Source organism: Hyalella azteca, unplaced genomic scaffold (assembly GCF_000764305.2).
Source record: "Hyalella azteca isolate HAZT.00-mixed unplaced genomic scaffold, Hazt_2.0.2 contig14493, whole genome shotgun sequence".
In the NCBI taxonomy this organism is placed as follows: Eukaryota; Metazoa; Arthropoda; class Malacostraca; order Amphipoda; family Hyalellidae; genus Hyalella; species Hyalella azteca.
The window spans coordinates 28491-48877 of NW_025944373.1; the positions used below are offsets into that span (position 1 = coordinate 28491).

Genomic DNA, 20387 nt, shown 5'->3' on the forward strand with positions numbered 1-20387 from the left:
TTTTTGTAATTGTGAATATTTTTCAGAAATATATTTGCTCTGTACGCAACCATTAATTGTCATCCAAGAAGGATAAATAGGATTAGTTCATCAGTTCATGCTACTCCGTCAATCTACACTATAGGTTCATCCCTTGTTATAAACGAATCAGCATATTGGTTAAGTTTCATTGCCCTGCAGTACTCCTTATAAATGAAGAATTCCAATTCTAAGCGTTAAAAAGACATAAGTTTCTCACCTCGACACCTGCATTTACGAAATTGAATCTGTTCTTAGCACTTTAAAGAGTTAGCACCTTAATTTAATAATGTTAGCTCAAACTTTTGCCTCTATACTGTTGAATTTTGACCGATAAACATATCGGTCAGAAAATCTGATATCATTCATATATTTATCTGATCTGATCTGAATGAATATCTGATATTATTTTACAGGTAGTTGCTCTGAAGTGGAAGCTAATGAAATTGACGATATTACCCACTCATCGGATTTCGATCGAACAAGTAATTTAGATTATTTTTGATACACTTTGCATTCTTCAAAGCAAATTAAAATATGAGAATTGAATGTGCCATGAACGAAAATAATTAATGAAACTATAGCAAAATCATGACATGGAAAAAATGATATACTCATATTAAAGGAAAACGTACAGTTGCACACAGAAATATATATGACAAATCACAATTGTAATCTTGTTGTTGAAATTTAAACAGCTGAAGGGGCTCCAACACCTACTGGATCAGAGCCCCAGTTTTGACATGTGTCACGTCTTCACGCTTGAACGTTCCAAGATCGTCCACGTAAGTAACTAAAACATACTCTGAACTAGCATGAATAATATATTAATGTCTGCAAATAATATAATAAGAAGTTAATGTTTACCCGAAGAGTTCTAACAAATGATTTGAGGAGAGCGTCTCTCCGAACTCCGGTCGTCTCCTGAACTATATTACCGATCTTTCTGGAAGTTCGCATGCATATGTACATCACTCAAAGAAAAATATTTTGCTCAGATACATTTTTTGAATATACGAAAGAAAGCGTGAAATGCATAGAAAACGGCAAAAAGGGGGTCTAGGGGGGTATAAATCTATAAATCTTATACTATAAAGGGGGGTATAAAAGGGGGGGTATAAATCTATCTCCTCCTTCAATTTATGTTGTACAACATCGAGAGAGATATCATTTGATTCGTAAAGAGAATATCTATCGACTCTTTTGATATTTCGAAGCCATTTTGATATTTTATTTTATTTTTTTATATGACTTATTAAAAAAAATATAAAATTCGATATATACGAATTATTTCAATTTATAATCCAAACCATGTACAAATCAGAAGAAAAGGCTTATAGAATCGGTATATATGGTATTTAAAATTTGAATGATGTCTCTCAATGCTGTAGCTTGAAATTCATATCAGGAAATAAATTTCAATATACATATTTTTGAAAATGTTGCTTGTTCAAGGGAGCCAAATAATTAAAATTTATTGAAAAAAGAAGAAAATGCTGAAAAAAATTTGCTTGATATTGTAACTCCAGCTTTTCCATTGCTAATTACTCGATTTGAGGGTCCCATCACGCGTTATTAGGCTTATTCTTGTCCAGTTTGCCGTGCATAAAAAGCTATATAGGTGATTTTTCATATATATATTTTCATATATCGATCTATTGAAAAAACAAATAAGAAAATTGTCAATAAAACGAATTCTCTGGTCTTCAATGAAACCTGCTTAAAGGAACAAATTTTGCCAACATATACTAAAAATTTTCATATATATATATATATATTCATATAAATTGTCATTTTATAGAAGTTCAAAACAGCCTTACGCAAACGTATTGCACGTACTTCGCTGCAGGCGTCTTGTTTGCAGCCTTAAAATGAGTGAAAACATATTGTAATTAACGCGAATAATGATCTATAAATACGGACTTTAAAGAATTTTTTTTCATCATTGGTCTCCACGTCATAGAATGAATATTCCGTACTACCAAATTCAATTCAAGCAGTATCTATGGAAAGCTTCTTCCGAATCACGTAATGTTTCTTTCGTTTATTCAACAGATCTTCTCTTTTGTGGCAACGTACGTTGTGATCTTCATGCAGTTCCTTAGTGCTGAGAAAAACTGAAGATGGGAGATGTACGTTAACTGATCCATGGAGCCGAGGGAACATTCAAGAACCAATTAAAGTTTCGCTTTGAAGGGATCCTCGTTCGTACTCATTTATGCCGTTTTTCCAACTAAAAAACGAAAAAGGCTTTTCTTTGAAAAAAAAGGGGAAATGCATTTCTTTTAAAAGGAAGAAAGGTTTAAATGAGCATCAATGAAGTTGCCTTCAAAATAAAATAAATCATACCTTTTCCTATAACCTTTTTCCTTTTAAAAGAAAAAAGGTTTAAATGAGTACCAATGAGGTGACCTTCAGAGCAAATGTGCACAGCAGAGCATTACATTTCCTTCGATGTCATAGATATATTCGAGTAAAGTATGAAAAAAAAGAACCTGTTTGCGAGGCTGCATGTATTATGCATCACTTTTTTTCAATTTTATTGCCTAAATGTTGAAATCATCATAAAAACGTAATTGGAATACATGTACCAAGATTCAGAGCTCAATCTTATCATCTTCATGGTCAAAGGATCGCTCTACAAATGACTAACCTAAAATTTATACTCACGTAATTGTCATTTATTTCTAGTGTACCCAAGAATGGTACCATTTTGGAACTAATGTTGAAGGTTGCCGAGTTAGTATATGTATTCGATAATTATTCGGCGTGAAAAGTCAAGTGAAATGTCTTTTGAAATATTAAATTTTGTGCCAGAATCTCCCGAGTATAGAGAATAATCAAATTTAACCTTATTCGATTGGTGCTTCGGTCACAATTGAGACGATGATTATTTCGTTCGTCGTTGTTGGAAACGACACTATTAAAATTCCTACTCGGTAGTGAAAGTCAAAATCCCAGGAATAGAATAGTTTACTCAAAGTTCATATCAAAATATTCATGTATTATTAATCATTTCAAAATATGTCTCAAAATACTAAAAGTTAAAGTCCACATTCAAGGACATTTCGTATTTTAAGCACTATTTCCGGCACCAATGTAGGTAACGTATTTGTATGTCCCTTAGATCAGTCTTCATCATCATGAGTCAAATCAGAAAATAATGCATGAGAAATTAGACAATAAAATGATTGAAAATTTTAGGCTAGTCTATGTATTTATATTTTTATCCACATTGACTATGCGAATGACAATTTTTCGAATAACTGTTTACAGTTATGAAAAACTGTCTACCTATTCAAAACGAAATGCCTGTTTTAAGAAGATTGAACGTACCAGCACGAAAGCCCACTATAATCCACTAGTTTGTACACATTACGTGTCCTGGCTATGTATATTCAGTGGTTCTAAGAATTTATGGGTGCGAAGGGACTTTTCTTATGAAAATGACATTTCTCAGCACCATATCACACCATGCCATGCTTCACGTGAAATGTGCACGTTTTTTGAAGAAAGTTGACCGGATGTTCTAGACTGGCCCAAAAATTCTCCTAACATCAATCCCATCGAAAACCTAAGGGCTATAATGGAAGGATGAGTCAGAAAGAAGACTTAGACAAAGACAAAGCTAATCAATGCGGTAATTAGGACCTGGTATAATGATGAAAAAGTGACTAAAATGTGCTCAAATCTATGCTTGTAAATCATATTGGGATACCTGTAAAAGCAGAGAGAGGTGATATTTTTTATTAATCATATTATCTTTTGTACAATTGACATGCTTTTTAGGCTTCAGTTTGGTATATATTTAGAAATTTAGCAGTTAATTTAATTAATAAAGCGAATTTATAACAGATAGATTCGAGATTATGCAGAATTGATTGATAATTCTCGATTTGAAATGTTCTCACTTACTTTTTGGGCATTTAATTGTTGAAAATCGAAGTAGAAATTGAAATGTGCTTCACATATGAGGCTTCGTTGGGATGAGCTCTCGAAAGCATGTTGGCATGTTTACAGCACCACTTCATTGAAGTGTACATTTTAGTCCTTTATTAATAGTTATCGGGCTAACCGTGGCTATCGTGAGCTAATCATGGTTTTGGATTAAATATTACAGAGAAATGTTAAATTTGGGACCGGTGGGCTTGAACAGACAGGAACGGAGACTGATTTTTACATGTAATTTCTGATTGTAGCGACTTTGTTATTTTCCTCAGATCTTTTCTCGTGAAGTTTTAAAGTAGCTTTTAGAATTCAATGTATAGAACCTTATAGCCATTTTTCGACAAGGTCAATATTAAAATTTCCGCGCTATTCATGTTCAATGTCACTCTTCATGAGCAGTCCGATCGGTCACAGCTTCTGATGAGAATCGACAATTCTGCATGTTCACACTGTAGAAATATTTAATTCTTTACCTACATTTCGTGGACAAGTTTTTGCTTAATAAACAGAACATAATTTTGTTTTTTTTTTCTAAAAAGTAATGTTATATTATATTTTCTCATTATAGGTAATTTCTTGCAAAACATTGAAGTGAGTTATTGCGCATTTTAGATGAAAAAATTGTCCGCTTCCGTACGTGTTCAGTGACCGAATGTAAACCAAAGGACAAACATTCATAAATTTTTTATGCGTATTTGCAGATGTAAATTGCAGAGTGTGTCGAATAGGACTCTCCCCAATACATTCTGCATATAATGAACATAGGTCTTTTCACTGCAGCTTACATATATATAATGCGGTGCAAAATTTCCTTTTCAATGTGGTTCATCATGTGAATTGCTACTATAGTTAGCACCCCAGGGAACAAAAAAATTGATTTAAAACCAATATGACATGTTTTCTGTTGTTCATTTTCTATAATCTTCTTGTACGTTGTGTTTGCATATAGTTGTGTTTGTTCTTCATTTATCCCTTCATCTTCATTATTTTCCCATTTATACCTCGTACATACTCAATTAAATTTCACAAAGTAGTCGACTTTATGCCGTGTTACATATGTTGCTGCTCTGCCCATCAGTCTTCATTAACGCCGCTACAGTAGTGCCAAAGTCTTATAAGTTTATTCTGCAGCGTATACGCTGCGCCGATGTCGGCACGAACCTTCGAGTCTGTTGGTCTGCAAAAATTACGAGCGCTGCAATCTGTCGGTGAACTTGGTCGCAGAACTTGTTTAGGTCCTGGGCTTCATCTCGGCATGATGGATTACTCAGTTTAATGACTTGGTAAAACTTTAATGAGTTATGAAGAGAGGCTAGCCACGATTTATTGTGCCCCACAAAGAGTCTACTCGGTGCATGTCCCAGAAAAATTCGAAGTGTTACTCGGTGCAATGTCCCAGAAAAATTCGAAGTGTTGTATCAGTATTCGACGTTCATGCTCTGGCAATTTCCACTCAATTTCCGTTCATGCTCTGGCAATTTTTTACTTCGAAGTTACTCGGTGCATGTCCCAGAAAAATTCGAAGTGTTGTATCAGTATTCGACGTTCATGCTCTGGCAATTTCCACGAGCATAATATCGTTACACGAGATCTCGCCCAAACACATTGGATCTTAGCGATGTTCCGTGATTTTGAATGAGGTCTGATCGTCGTTCGGTTGGGTCTGATAGTTGTTAAAATAATTATGAATAATTTTGCCTCAGAGTTTACAATTGAATTTACAATTCGTAACCCAATTGAATAATTTACTGGAAAATTCTTCAATTGACGCAGTTCATACGACTTAGATAGAATTTTTTGACTAATTCTCTGGTAATTGATTCAGTTTCCAATCAAGGAGGCTTGACCATCAGGAACAAAGTTCCTCAGAAGCTATAAAGTCTATATAACTTCCTCCTACGAACAAGGCAGGACAGGTCAGGTCCACCTACAGGCCTATTATAACATAAGGAGAAGGCACTATTGAGGCATCTACAGAACTCAACATTTAATTAATAAGAGTATCATAAGCCTTCATAATAGGCACATGCAAAAAACTGGTGGACTGAGTGTATAATTGGGATATCATCTATTAGTCACACGTATTTGCCTAACAGGCGAAGAGTGTCAGGTAAAAAGCATTCAATGCAGCTACAAACCGTAAAGTAGCTAGTAGTGTCGTATGATTGGAAAATAGTTATAGGGAGAATGGAGGCTCAAATCTTAAACTGTTCATAGTTAATTAGTTAATAATAAAGATTAATCAGTAAAAATAAAAAATTGATCAAAACTAATTAATTAATTAAAAAGATTAGAATACGAGAAAAATAAATAATAATAAACGCCATCAGCCTTAATTACAGTGGATAACCGAAACGTAAACTACGATGTGCATCAGATAAATCGTACCTATCCTGCACCTAATGAATAATTATAAAATAAAGAATGATTGAAATTCCTCAGCCTAATAAAATGACAGTAGAAAATGAACTTGGAGAAGAGTTTATTCTCGGCAGATACGTAGTCGAGGTTTGCAGCTCGCAATGCAACTTCATTCATTTTTTTATCCTAAGTTTATTGGAGTCCCAGAAGCTAGTCCATGTCGTCCCTCAAACACGACACATTAAAACGTGGTGGTAGGAGCTGTGGAAATTCCGCGCTGGAACTTCGTGCGATGCAGCCAGATGATAAAGGGTTTGATGAACCTCATCTTCAATAATCATACCCATTCCTACATTTCGTACCTCAATATCTCAATGACAAACGTTTGTATATATGTGTCTCAGCGAATACCGCGAGCAAATCGAGATCTATCATAGATTAGCACAAAATAATTAAAAGCAATTGTAAGTCAGTAGCACGACAATAGCAGTGAAATATATATCGTTGACGTGTTTCTCTCATAAACAAGTGAAGTTTATATCGCGTATTGTCAGTATAAAATAAATTTGTATAATATAGTTTCGTCCAATTAATAGATCTCCTAGTGAAGAAGTTTCAAATAAAAAAATCAATAAAAGTGCCAAATAATTAGCATCTTGGTGCCGAGGATGCACCGTCATTCTTCGTGAACATAGCCAGGCTCTTGACAGGGAATGAATTCAGAAGGATCGCCTGCCAGGAAGAAGAGCTTCCAAAGGCCACTGCGGAAAAATTCCGCCGCCATTGACGACCGGCATTTGTCAAAGATCGCTGCTGACTCCGGCGAAGAAACATTCCAGAAAGTCAGTATTTACGATCTCTCTTGGACTTGAATTTCAGAGGAAGGCATGAGATTCAAAAGCTAACGAGACAAAAGATAGAACTCACACGAGAGATGATTTTTTGCGGGATTTTTCAACCAATGCAGAGACTAAAGGTGACGCATTGCATTTTAAAATTCGTATTTATCCAGTCGAGAAATACTGCACCACGTTGGTAAGGTTTTCTTTCGTTATTAAGATTCTCTTTTCTCTAAAGATGATTAAATATGTAAATAATACATAGAATATTTTCAAAAACAATTTCTTAATCCTACAGAGTCATCAACATTGTTATCAAGGATTGAGTGAAATATTTTCATGCATGAATTAAAATTCCAACCATTTGAATACATATTTATAAAGACTTTAAAATAAAATTTGAATTTAAATCGTATTAAATAAAAACAATCCTATTGATTAATCTTGGACTATTTTACTTAGGCTGCCCAATGATATTCTCGTGTACACGATGTGTCCACAAAATATTTTCGCTCGTTAAACTTTCGGATAAAAATTTTTAATGTTGATTTATCGTCTCTCTTTTATCTTGTATTTCATTTTTAATATTTTTAACTGTCGCCACGGAGAGTATGAATAGGAGATAAATAACAGGAATATATTTTTCTAATTTACTGCATGCCTAGCGTTCAGCGCCAACACATTTTTCCTTGTTGTTCAGCTGAAAAAATCTGGAAAAGTGTTCGTCCCAAATATTTGTTCGGTTCTTGTCTACCAGCACCAAAAAATCATTTAATTTTTATAGATGAATTTCAGAAGCTATATATTATTAACAGTGAAATTTCTACTAACCTCAAGTCACCTTGACCTCAATACTTTCGCGTCGACTGTTATGATATTCGGCAGATATCTTCTGTGCTTTATGATGCGTAATGATTGCAGGCGCATCATCTCTGCAGGGTACCTAAAGCAACATCTTGCTGTGGTTAAATTCCAAGTTTCCAATAACCCGGCGAGTGATGCAAGCCCAAAAAACGTATCGAATTTGTGGCATGGATTCCGGAATTTCCTTGGTAAGTTGCAATATTGAACTTATTCCAGCAGGTATGCGTCGTGCTCGGCAATATTCTTGTGGCTTTCCTCAGCGCAAATTGAAAATGCCCGACCATTTTGAAGAAGAAGGTTTGCCCGGATATCTAACATCTTAAGACAGCTCGCAGAAAATCTTGCAACCTTGATTCGATAGCAGCACTCCAATATGGCTTCAAATTTGATGATGCCGAAGGTCTTGAGTAAAGAAACGAGATTTCGATGGCGCTGCATATTAAGCAACTGATCAGCGAGTTGCTGGGCGGCCAATCAATTTGACGATCATCTTTTCTCAAAATTTTCATCCAATATACAAGGAAAAATAATTATTCTTCAAAGTGCGCGAGCTTTGTTTGGTCTCTCATACGATTGTGGAATCGACATTTTTTTAATGCTTTCATGATATCTGGCATAAACTGTGAAGATTGTTTTCCAGCACGCAGTTTCATAAGAACATAATATTATTTTAAAAACAATTAACAAGTAAATTTTGACAAGCAAATTTGACAATATTATTATTATTTTGACAATATTATAAGAAGTAAATTTTGACCGTATGTAGAGGTTTTTATGAAGCTTAACGCAAAATCTACATAGATTTTTTATTTATACCAGAATGACAACGAATCCATCCTAGTAGTTTAACTGCATTATAGATTATGATGATAGATCTGAAGCGTTTCGAAATTGCTACCAAAATTCTTTACAAAAAATTCTTACTAGTTAGGAAAAGACAAGTAAATTGCGGCATTTCAAGTCTGGACAAAATCTGTCAAACTGATACTGTAACATTCGATGTTTTGAATATTAAAAATTAAATAAATTCTAAGAAAATTTTGAGCGGGAAAATGGTATTGGTATTGGATTAAGAATAGTTGTATATATTTAAATGAAAGATGAAGTACCTTTGAAGATACATGGGGCTGCTCTGGGACTGTGATCCACGTGTTTGAAGAACAGAAATTAGGTAAAATCCGTAGTTGTTGCAGAAAAAACAAACATGTGGTTTAGATTAACATTCTTAATACGATTGTTCGAGACGAAGTAACCGACATAGCGGGGCATTTATTTAAGAATTCCACTCTCAAGGAATGACGATTCCTACCATTATTTGAGTGGTAAGCAAAACAGAGCTAAGATTGCTTATCATAATTACAATTAATTATTATAGGGATTATTCAATCAACCAGTAGCAACGTCATTATTAACAAACTAATGAAAAAGAATTACGACGGCAACTTATAAAGAAAGCCGATAAAATAGAACTCTTGTAAACGAGGTTCAGTCATAAACAGCTGAACTATTCAAGATATAACGCAGATTTTAATATGAACGGAATTATTTATGGCTATCTTTGTTCATTTAATAGTAATATCAAGATTCAAAGTACAAAAATTTCAGTATTCAAGCTGCTGACTTACTCAGTATGGGAGAATTGCACCGACAACTTGATTTTAAAGGCCCAGCATACATGTTAGTGACGGAACTGAAGACAGAGTCTATTACAGAAAGATATGCGTACACTGTCTCACCCAGGTATCCTATACTCTCTCATCTTTAATCCCAAAGAGTCCCGTAAAATGGTTGATTCGATATTTTTTAAGATTGATTCGTAAACATTGACGAGTTTGAAGCATTGAGGCAGTTTTCAAGCTCTGTACTTGCACTACCTTGAATGTAAAAAGGCAAAAAAATACATTAAATTTAAAATTAAATGTGAGTCACTGTAAAAAATCGCTAACAAAAAAAATTTGATTTCACAACGTAATTCATTTTGATGACATTTCTAAAGCCTTTGTGGGCTGGTTACGAAAATCGTTCACAAACTAAAGTCTGGATTTCTCTGTAAAATATACAATCTAGTGTAAAGTAACTTCTGTAAAAATATATTGAATCCTCAACAGCGGGGAAACTAAATTCGCTTTCGATTTAATCGATATAAACTGGAACGAATAATTCAACAGATTTGAGTGAAATACACAATATTTTCTCGATCATCAACCAGATTAATTTCTGCGGAATATCTTGTCACGAAATGATACAAAATAGGAAATTTCGTGAAGTGAACAATCATCGAAAAGCATGATTGCTGTCAATCCTACAATTTTGACCTTATCGCATTTTGAGTCTTATACTAGGTAATATTAACATGCTTTTCTAAGCAGTATTGGTAACATGGTGGGCTTCGCATCCATTATCTTCGGTAAAGCGATCGCAGTTATTCAATTTGGGTTATCACGATGATAGATGGAGTCAATTAAGGATCGTGATTAGTCCGATAATTGAGGCGATCACTAACTGAAAATTAACCGCACATTATCTGAATTTGACGGTAAGTCCTTAATTTTAAGCGGTCATCTGATACTGCTTAATTTTTAAATTCCCTGAGAAATACATGTATGAAGAAGATTCAATAATAAAAAATATTTTTACTTTGGCGATGAAAATTTTTTTCTTACACTGTGACACATTCATACATATATACACTCGTTATTCTTTCATGGCTTCCAATTCAGCCATAAATTGCTGTTACTATTTTTCAGAAAATAACGCTTACATTTCTGAACGGATTTCCACCTAACCAAAACCGGATTTCTAAAATATTTTATTTTGAACGTTCTTACTGATGACTAGCTTGAAAAGTTATCGCGTTATAATAGTTTTTTTTTTCAACAATTTTTCTTCATTCCCCCTTATTATTATATATAATTTAATTAGTTTAAAAATAAATCCCAGTACTGGCCTCACGATGATACATTTTGTGCAGAATTACAAGTCTAGACTAGCTGAAAATATGTCGAATATTTTCACGATCGTGCTTTAAATGAACCAGAATTTCTTTGCTCGCACGATCTCTGTTATGCAGCATCATATTATACTCCACAGTTTTAGTGGCATTTGTGAGTAAACTGAATTTTGGACCTTCAAATTTCAGATGCGAGCGAACGTTCAACTTTAAAAAGTTAAAAGTAACTAATATTACTATCCCCAGCAAATAAAAATCAGACTTAAAAAATTGCTGGCACATGATTTAAGAAATTGAGAAGAAGCGATTACGGTTTCATGTTCAAGCAAAACATGTTATTGTTAAACGCAGCTGATAGCAACCAATGCTGCAATCTATGAATATCGGTTGAGGTAAATTTTTTCTTAGTTTTTAACAAGAATTTTTGGTAATTTATTCCTCGGGAGCAGATGAAGATTTGGTTTCATTTCCTTCTCGTCCTGGGTTAGTCTCTGTCAAGCGGAACTGGAGGAGGATGACGGTGTACATCGCCACAAAACTGAAGATCTGTAAACAAATACAAATTGTAGCCTGACATGTTTAAAAAAACTATAATAAAAACACTTAAATGTGAGGAAATTGTCATCAAACGTCTAGAAAGTTCAGTTTGACCAGTAGCTCTACTTTCTTGTTCAACAAAAAAAATTGTCTCTTACATTTATTCTACACTCTAAAATATCCATTAGTTATGTATGAAAAAACAGAATAAAATCACAGCTATATTTACGTCAAGTAATGACAAATTGAAGAGAATAACTTAAGAGCGCAGCGCATTTTGTTAATTTGTTTTCTTTTACAATAATATATAGTCTCCATATTGCCTATATATAGTATTACTATTCCATATATAGTAAAAACGCAACCATTATATAAAACAATTTATTTGTTTCGCATAATAATAGTTGTCTGTTCCAATATTAATTATTGTCTATTTGTGCCGAATAATTTTACTGAATATGTCTCTAAATCAAACAGTTAAAGAAATATTAAGGAAAGATATAGTATAGTTGGACCACCTGGGAAAAATGTTAAACACTATAAAATTAATTTTATCACAGTTAACCATACCTTCTCCTCCAACATGACCTGTATGGAATTACGGAATCACCCACAATGGGTTCAGTCCCTAGGCTACCATAAACCCTAATAAACAGAGGGTTTTGATTTACTCGACACTCATATCAGAGGATGAACTCTTGAATACACGGAGTTCATGACTATATATAAGCCGAGCTAAAAATGACGGTCTGGATCTTAATTTTGTAATACCATTTAAACTGGAAACTGATTCATACGAGACAGAGGCCGTGCAATCGAAAATAGTTGAGAGGTCGTGACTACATCAGTAACTCGCTGACGTTATTTAAAACTAAACCCATCGAACACAGACGAAAAATGGGCCTAGACCTGAACGCTGGTAGCAATGTGTGTGTAAGGGCACGCGATCCGCTCTACTTAAAGTCACTTGTTCTGCATTCCAAAGCTAAACTCGACGCTAGGGCCGATTGTAGACTTAGATCTTGTCCACCCACACTCGACAGGTGAGCTTGTTAGCAAACAGCTAATTCTGGTTCTATAATTTTGTACTATATTAACACTCGAAAAAGAAGTCGCTTACACGGGACGTCGGCCGCCCGCATGAGAGAGACAGAGAAGGGAAATGTAAGGAATCCTACCTACATAATAACTTGATGTAAGGAATCCTACCTACATAATAACTTGATGTAAGGAATCCTACCTACATAATAACTTGATGTAAGGAATCCTACCTACATAATAATTTAATGTAAGGTATCCTACCTACATAATAACTTAATGTAAGTAATCCTACCCACATAAAAACAACCCCACAACTGAGGCCTGCAGTCAGACACCGCGAGCTCAGCGGTGGGGCGCTCAGGAACAATCCCCCTATATAGTAGCGCGAAATCCCATATGACTTCTGACGAGCACAGACATCCGTCAGAAGTCCCCCCTGAATGGAAAATGTAATCAATAACTGATTAATTATGCAATATAGATTTATATATATCCTTATGGAACGCAGAAGAGTCCAATAGCTTAGATAAAAAACTCATGACACTGGGGATCGAATTGAATGTTTCCCTCCTCCTTGAAGGAAAATTGGTTGGTGAAATTTCAGCTCCTGCTTTCTACAACAGAGACCACAATATTCACCCCCGTGGATTGAATTCGCTTTTATCAGATCTGAAACTTAAAAAATTGGCAAGTTATATTCTTGTCACAGACAATCCAACCATAACAATACACTCATATGCATGTTAGCTTGCACATGCACTCATACAGAGCATTTTCTACGTACGTCGATGAGCCTGGCGCGGCTCATGGTGAAGACGCCAAGTACGTCGAACGATGGACACTGGCGCAGCAGATCCCGTAACTCCGACAGCTGGAGAGGTTGTGGAAATGAAGTGGAAACTTAACTATGAATTAGTGGTGTAAGTAGATTTTCCTTTGAAACATCGATCAATGTCATTGCTAACATTGGACTTCACTATTGTGTAACTCTGTGGTCATTGGAGTCACTAATGAAATTCTAATGTACTCGTAAATGATTAGAAAGCCTGCTCACATACCTTGAATCCAGTCACATCCCTACAAATTCGTGCTTTGGATCACAGAATCGAATTAATATTCGATATTTAAAATTTATTGTTGGAGCAAGCGAAAATACCTGCATTTTTTCCTCGAGGTCTGTTGTGCTGAATATGAGATACATGAGTTTCCTTTCCAAAGTTAACACCTGTATAAGAAGACATTGCCTTCATTCAACAAGACATATAAACATATTCGCTCACAAGAGAATTATCGTGATTGTTAAACTCTATCTATGTAGTTATGTAGGAGTTTTCATTAAGAAGTTAAATTTTCTTGCAAATGATCAGATTATGAATCATAGGATTAACCTATACAAATTAAACAGCAATACTTTCAGTACATGTCGAGGTGCAACTTTTGTATCAACGTACCACATTCTTGAAGCTATGTGTTGAGTTCACGAATACCAAGACTGGCATCGAAGATAAAACAAAGTGACTAACAGTCATCATCCGCTCTTGGATCGCCATTTGATTCCAGAATACCGCAAAGAAGCATGTAGTAACGCTGCGGATGGTGAGGTAAAACATCACAATTGCAACAGGAGCGTCACTGTAGCGTTTCAGTTCTTTCTGAAAATCGTAGAGCAGCAAGATATTTTTCTTCACTCCATCGAAGTTAAAATCGCTCAATCCTGAAGTATTTTTACAAGGTGATGACTGCGAATTAGTTATCATCTTTTTCAATCCACTTTCGTAATCCCCGACAATTTTCGACGCATTTTGACCGATGGATCTACTTTGTTCAGTAATAAAGACATTTTGAGAAGCGAACANTCAAGATCTGTCTCTTATACACATCTAGATGTGTATAAGAGACAGCTCTTTGATGTGGGCTAGTTCAAATGGAAGAACGATATTGTAACTTATAATTTCTATAATATATAATTTAAATAATATTTTCGACGAACTTGCGTTCAGCTCGTTTCACCTGTTCTGCCAATGAAGTAGTTAAATATTTTGAAATATTTTCCTACTTTCATCATGTGTCCAACGAAGTTACTAGAAATTTACTAGAAAAAAAAAACAATTCATAATGCTGTCAATAATCTGGTACGATAGAGTTCCCTTCCTTTCTCGTGTCTTTTCATTTTTCGCTTGTTATTAAACTTATGTGTGATGTGACCTCGAAGTTTGTTTGAACCAGACGCCACGATAACTGCTTCGTAGAATGATGATAATATTAAAGAAATGGAGGAAATGATAATATTATAGAAATGGATCATGTTTCTAGTACACTCAACTCAACGTTATCAATTGTTCTATCTTGAACAGAATGAATGCAACGCCGCAGAACATTCCTTGCATTGCGAAATATACATATCTGCTTACTTCAACTCAAGTTTCACTTATCACCGGAACAAACTTTTTTAACAAAGTTTGATTGCTTCAAGTTGTTAAATATACTATTTTTAATTTAATTTTCACGCCTGCAAGCGCATTGCACGGAAAATTTTCGCTTTATTGCGAAATGTTATCCAATTTTTTCAGTGGGCTATTTACACCTATGAAATACAGTCCTTACCCTGAATAAATATAAGAATACGGTCGGTGATTTAATTCGAGCCATTTTCAAATCCAAGTTGGAATTGAACTCGGTAACTTTTGAATTATCTTTTGAGAAAGCAATGTTGTCACTACATGTTAAAATCATTAAAAATAATACATAAAATAACAAGGACGTGTAACAGAAATTTGATCGGATTTTAGTTCGTCCTTACAAACAATTAAGGGCAGCTGTCGGTCAGATTTGTATCCAAGCTTGAAAAAAATGTTTGGTTCTTAGATGCAATTTGTAGACTGACAATAGTGGTGCTAAGTGCAGCGAAGATCTGCTGTTGGTATCATTGGTCGAACCGGGATTATACATATAGCCTTTATGATGTTAAACTTTTTACGTTCTGTAGTAAGAGAATTGAAAATTTTAGAATTTGCGATCAACTGCATAGCATTATAGAAAAAAGACATTGTGAAAAATCAATATTCATCTCGAATTACTTTGTCCATCTTCGTTGAACGTTTGGCTTGTGCCAACTCAGGAAGCGTACTATACTATACTACTACTATAGCCATTGATCGAGGCTCAGTGTACTTGAAAAGTTTTGTGATAAATAAATAGCTAGACAATATTGAGAAATTAGGGCCAGAACGTAGGTAAATAGATTTCCATTTTCAACAAATTGGGAACAATGTTGTCAACTATTATTGCTCCTAGCTATGTTAAGCAGCATTGGGATATTCAACTATTTGTGGAGATCTGAAGTAATGTTGGCGGCAGATTGTTATAAACTATCAATCGAATTTATATCTCCATTTAAAAAATGGAAAAAAGTTATAGATAAGTCGTTGAACTAGTAACAAATATTTTTATCATTTTTCATGAGCACCAGCTCTTCTAATTATTCCAAAACATTTTAATTCAATGGAGCAAACGCGAGAAGGAATCGTTGAATGTGACATAATAGGTTAAAAAAAAGTTCAACTGGGACAGCGGCATAAACCTTGGACCGCAGACACCGTGAGGGCGAATCGGACTTTCTGAGTCGACTCGACCGGAGTTAATTTGATGTGCGCTTCTGGAGACTAATACGGAGAAGGTTATAGACACGTGTTATATATGGGAGCTAAATGCATTGTGGGGAAAAAAGGCAACTTGTTATCAGGGAGGATCTCGGAACAAAGGAATACGAATAGGCGGGCTTAGAGGCAAAGATTGGTTGTTCGTAAATCAAATGCTTCAATCCGTTGTAGATCCTCGGAGAAAAAGCTTTGGCTCGCACCAGTTCCTGCGTCGTGTTTTGGAATTCTTTGACGTTGAAAATTTGTAAGCTGCATTAACAAAATGTCTACCGTTTTCAATTAAACGCAAATAATCGGTATCTGACTCCATCACGTCTGCTGAACAGCTATATAAGCTAGTGCGCTGATTGTGACTCCTCTCGCTGAGCATTCAGTTAAATGTGAACTTCTTAACACGAACACCAGCGAACAGTATTGTAGTATTAATGACATCACAATGCAACTCGGCAATATCGAGAACATCAATTCGAATAATTACGATAGAGATAAAATAATATCGAAATCAGAACATTTCGACCACGCTAAAGAATGAAACAATAAATTTAAAGAAGCTGTCTTAACTCCTGATCTACGCTCCAATTATAGACGATTTATTTAATATTCTTCAAGGACCATCGACGAACATTATGGTCTGTATTCAGCAAGCTTTATCTTCTGTGTTTGTCAACGCACTGAACACCAATTCGCCTGATATTACAAAGGCAACTATCTATTTAGGTCATATAAATATCCTCAATGAAGTTAGAATCATCGATGATAATTTGGTAATTCAGCCGTTTCATCTTGGATCAGCAGTGGTGCAGACCGAACCCTCGAAGAATCCCTCCAGGAACTTTTACTCTCGATGAAAATCATGAAAGAGAGCATCGAATCTTCAAAAGTGAGTGATTTGTTTGTTGACTTTTTTATGGTTCTAATGCGGAAAATTTCTGGTTCAGTCTAGGAATTAGTGTTTAGATAAAATTTTCTCTATAATAACATATATAAATCAATCAACTAATATAATTTAGATTCTGAGATACGCATTTCGTGGTCTGATTTGTGCAACTGGGTTTCCCTTTGAAACATGTCTTTTCTTCTATCCTCATTAAATTGATTTAATTCATTGTCGGGTGCTAAGAACATTTGAATACAGTGAACTGTATTCATAACATTGCTTGATGATGCAGGCGTCAAAATGTATAAGTTAAGAGACTTGATTATGAGGGTGGGATCTGACATGCGGAAAAAATATTAAATTTCACAGTAACATTCTCTCTGCTACGAGACAATCTCAAATTCTTTTACTTTGTCGCTTTTCGCAAGCAGATCTTCCACTGACTTTACATTCATTCAATAGACGAGATAAAATTTCGACCTTCGAATATCAAGTTATCACATCGACATTAATCTAATTCTCAATGGAATTCAATATCAGTAGTTCAAAGATTTCATTTGTCAATTCACTGGTCGGTAAACCATGCGTCATCTATGCGGTTATGTGACTTCCGGGCACATAAAAAGCTTTGTGTTTATTTAACATAATAGATGCTATAATTTAGCTGCTAGAGGATGAGATGTCAAGCCCGACATTTGTGTCCAACCCCTCAACGCAGAGAGGTTTATAATTTTATGGTAGACATGGTACATCTTGTATCTTTCAAAGGGTTGCGCCTTGAATCACTAATCAAATTCAATTGAACACTAATTCATGGGAAAATGAAGACGAATATTTCAAGACTCTTTTTATTTGAAGTAATGGAAGCGTGTAACAATGTTTTCCCTATGTATACGAGTGCGATCAAAGTGTGGAAGAAGAAGTAATAATAACTACGAGCTGATAGTTCAAGAACTCATTGAATTTGAATTGTTGACGATTAAGCGAATTATAAGAACATAAGTTGAAATATAAGAAAGGTGCGACCTCAGGCGGGTACTTTATTTCCTTCCTTAATTCACCTGCTCCAAATCTTTAAAGCTTAATTCAAGTTCGCCTTTTCCTTCGTTGTCTCCGAGCGCTGGCTTTCGAGCCGTTGACTTTTCTGCGCCGTGAATTTTTTTTCTTCTTCTGTGATGATTTGCAGGGCTTCTGTATCCCGGCCTCCACCTCGCTTTGAGCTTCCTTAAAGATCAGGAACGAATCTATATCGGTGTAAGTCTCACCTACTTGACGACACAAGGGACAGGTTTGCCTGCTCAGAAAAACAACGATGATCAATGAAAATGATTTATTGATTGGCAAATTTTATAAAATATCGACATCGTAGTTGGTCAAGATAGTTCGATGACAATCGAAGACTCAATATTGGTCGTAAGTGGAAGTTGGTTGTTTGAGAACTTATAGTACTTATACAAAAGAGTCCAGTTTAGTTATAAAATGCCCCATGAACATTTTCAAACACGAATTCAGTATTTTTATCTTAATGTTACAAATTATGTTAAAAAAACAATGAAAAACATAAACTATGTTAATCGTTGACTAAATGGTTAATGTTAACTGTTATTCGTTGACTACATATCCAAAGACAATCACGATAAATCGCGAATGTAAATTGCAGAATACATCATGTTAAATTACAAAAATGATTTCAACTAAGCTATATGATAAAAAGCTCCGAATTATGTTAGTTAAATTGGGAAATGTCGGGCATTGTATGGAATTTTTTACTCTCTTTAGCTCTTTCCGAAACAGGCTAATTTTCCGCATTGAGACGAAAATAAAAATACAAAAATTAAAAACAATATTTAAAAATTCTAAGACCATTGGCAGTACAACTCACCGAGTTTTCCCCCACTCCGAAATGCAAGGCACACAAAAGATATGTGGGCAGCTTGCCAGTAAGGCGAAGTTGGTGTTGGGTGAGATCTCTGTTGACAAACATATCACTATTATAAACAAATTAATTTTCGAAGTGGAAATTTGTTTTCCTTTAATCGATCGCAGCGCCATTCCCCCTAAAGCGGCAATTTTCAGAATTATTCTTTATAAAAAGGAAATTGAAATTTCGATTGCAAGATTTGATCAGCACAAGCATACAAACTAACATAAAACTAAAAAGTAGAAAATAAAATGTATACAAAAAATTTTTAAAGACCACGTTTTTCATGTGGACTAAAAAATAGGAAATAATTTTTCGGCAGCTACTGATCTCTGTTTGCTTCCATTCTCTTGGTCTTTTGTATTTCAGTTAAAATATTTTACAACATCTAAAACGAAAAACGTGGTGCGCATCTTCACTTATCAAATGTTCAATGAACCATCATATTCATCATATCAAGTAATCACCAAACAATTAAATACATATGCGCCCCACGTTTTTCGTTTTAGATGTTGTAAAATATTTTAACTGAAATGCAAAAGACCAAGAGAATGAAACCAAACAGAGATCAGTAGCTGCCGAAAAATTATTTTCTACTTTTTAGTCCACATGAAAAACGTGGGATCCAACAAATTTTTTTATACATTTTTTTACCTATTGCACATTGCACTGAGCACATCCCTTCTTAAACTTTATTTCAGATGATAGCCAAACACAATTATTGATCAAATCATTTGTGAGTCCTCGTATGGCCGAACTTAAGTTATGTTCTGAGTTGAAATTTAGTTGCTGCACTAATTTCGCATTTCGAATTTTATTCAAATGAATTTCAATTCTAGTTTAGTTTGATGATTATCCGTCGTTAAAACTGCTTCTTAAGTCCGTAAATAGTTTGTTTAACGTCACAATGCTTTTGAATATGCGATGAGAAATGAGAAAGTTTGTTATTAAAAGAAGGCACAACATTTGTTCAATTTCGTTCAAAGAGTCCCTAGTCTGATCCACATCCCGATTTGAGCCTTGTCGTTTCCAATTCTGTAGGTACAAAAATACTGTTTCGGCATTTTGCTCAATTCACTTGTTCACATCAGGCGTTGGAAGTGAATAATCCGTTCAACGAAGCTTGTGAAATAAATTCCTGGCAAATTTTCAATGTTCAGAATATTTTTAGCTTGACTTTCTGATTGTCGTCAGCAAATTTTAAAGTTTCAAGTCTCATTATACAAACACAAAGTTCAAACACAACAAAATTTACTTCAGAGAGCATCAACGTACAATAAGTCTACAAATTGCCGCTAAAACCCAAGCATTTTTTTCATATTTGGGGACAAATCTAACTGACACACAGCCAGCCATTGTTCGCAGGAGCTAT

At 34.8% G+C, this 20387-nt stretch overlaps 1 long non-coding RNA gene across 1 annotated transcript; it reads left to right on the forward strand.

Annotated features, from left to right (window-relative positions):
- Positions 1-438: 438 nt before the first annotated feature.
- On the forward strand, positions 439-3150 carry LOC125179026. Its single transcript, XR_007157124.1, has 3 exons — positions 439-503; positions 717-803; positions 2074-3150. It is a non-coding gene; the product is annotated as an uncharacterized LOC125179026 (long non-coding RNA).
- Positions 3151-20387: the final 17237 nt, after the last annotated feature.